At 43.1% G+C, this 2,190-nt stretch overlaps 1 non-coding gene across 1 annotated transcript; it reads left to right on the top strand.

The window, feature by feature from the left end:
- The first annotated feature begins 1,875 nt into the window (after positions 1-1,875).
- TRNAG-CCC (transfer RNA glycine (anticodon CCC)) lies at positions 1,876-1,948 on the top strand. Its single transcript has one exon. It is a non-coding gene; the product is annotated as a tRNA-Gly (tRNA).
- Positions 1,949-2,190: the final 242 nt, after the last annotated feature.

Here is a 2,190-nt window from a genome sequence, read left to right as displayed (position 1 = left end):
TCAAAGAAATTTTGAGGTCTTTCAGGTGAGACTAACCATTGAACCCCCTGTCAGGGCTGAGTACTGTGCCTAACTTATATTAGGTACTCAGTAGATTTTGATTGAATGGTAAATTAATGAATGAACAAAAAGACCCAGATTCTCTTAAGTTAGCTCTGTGCTGTCGCATATGGTAACATGGGGCTATTTAAATTTTAATTGATTAAAATTAAATACAATTTAAAATTCAGTTCCTAGGGACTTCCCTGGTGGCACAGTGGTTAAGAATCCGCCTGCCAATGCAGGGGACACGGGTTCAAGCCCTGGTCCGGGAAGATCCCCCATGCCGCGGAGCAACTAAGCCTGTGCACCACAACTACTGAGCCTGTGCACTAGAGCCCGCGAGCCACAGCTACTGAGCCCACGCGTCCTAGAGCCCGTGCTCTGCAACAAGAGAAGCCACCGCAATCAGAAGCCCGCGCACCACAATGAAGAGTAGCGCCTGCTTGCCGCAACTAGAGAAAGCCCAGGCACAGCACCGAAGACCCAACGCAGCTAAAAATAAACAAATGAATAAATTTATTTGAAAAAAAAGAAATAATAATGAAAAAAATTCAGTTCCTCATTTGCATCAGCCACATTTTAAGTGTACAAAAACCTCATGTAGCCGGTGGTTACTATATTGGAAAGCACAGGTATAGTGCATTTCCGTCATCACAGAAAGTTCTATTGGACAGCACCGGGCTAGATGATGAGTGGGGTGAGAGAAGGAAAACTGCTGCATTGTGTAAACATTCACTGCGAGCTGATGGCTTTCATTTGCTTTCAACACTTTTAAAGCAGTCAAGATCAGTCTGCTCTGGTTGGATGAGGTCTCCTACCACCCATTCAGAGCTCTAGAAACAACTTCAGAAATCTATTACTGAAAAACGGAAACGTGTTTCTGATCATAGCCATGACCCAAACTTCTGTGAAAAGGAATACAAGAGGTTGAAGGGGGAACTAAGAGAGTTTTTTTCTGTCATAGTCCACACGGAACCAACCAATCCAGGGTGCTCTGCACCCATTATCTCATTCAGTCCTCCTAGCAGCCCTGTAGGACACAGGAGGGCAGTGGAGATAAGTGGCTGAAAGTCATAGAAATGATGGGGGCTAGTCCCTGAACTCAAATCATCAGTAGATTGACTGTCAAATGTGTTCCAACTACGAGCAGTGGAAGGCAGAAAGATGGATAAACGGGCCTCAAGAAGTTTATAACCTAGTTAAGGGAAAATAAGAGACATATAATAATTATATAACTGTACATACACATATACGTACAAGTATATGTGTATATTTTATACATGTACACACTAATATATGCACATACACCATAACATAATAACTAACATTTGTTTGGTATATTAGAGCTTAGCAAGTACTTTTCCTCATCTGAAGACCCAGCAAATCACCGTGTTGAATGTCAAATGAATGGAATGTTGAGACAGAAAGCCAGCATTTTAGGAATTCAGAGCAGGGTGAGATCACTGCAGGAAGGGGTGATGGGAAAAATTTTGGCTGAGGCATAGAACTAGTAGAAATGCTGGGCAGTCACACAAACCCGAATACAACTCCTGGCTTCCCTACTAGAAACCTGCCAGGATCTCTGCTGCTAATAGTTTTAAAGGAGATAATTGTAAATTACTTTCTAGAAGATAAAATGCTAACTAAGAGTGCTTAGTGGTCTGTGTTTTCTCTCTGGTCCTCCACCCAAATGATCCAAATATTAAAAAAAAAAAAATACTCCCATCTGTTTCATAGTGATTCTAAAACCACAGGGTAACCTGGATACTTCAGATGTGAAATGGTTTGAGTTGCCTTTACTTAAAAACCCTGTGATTATTAACCCAGGGCACTTCCCCGGTGGTCCAGTGGTTAAGACTCTGCACTCCCAATGCAGGGGGCCCGGGTTCAATCCCTGGTTGGGGAACTAAGCCCTCATGCTGCAACTACTGAGCCAATGAGCTGCAGCTAGAGAAGCCCGCGCGTCAGAACAAAGAGCCCGCGCACAGGAACGAAGACCCAGTGCAGCACGTCTAAATAAATAAACAAACAAATAAATAAATAAATAAATAAATTTACAAAAAAAGAGAAAAGCTTAACGGCTTCCCTGGTGGCGCAGTGGTTGAAAGTCCGCCTGCCAATGCAAGGGACACGGGTTCATGCCCTGGT

Source organism: Phocoena phocoena, chromosome 10 (genome assembly GCF_963924675.1).
Source record: "Phocoena phocoena chromosome 10, mPhoPho1.1, whole genome shotgun sequence".
NCBI lineage: Eukaryota > Metazoa > Chordata > Mammalia > Artiodactyla > Phocoenidae > Phocoena > Phocoena phocoena.
Note: the sequence above shows the minus strand (reverse complement) of the source record. Positions and strands in the feature narration are given on the sequence as shown.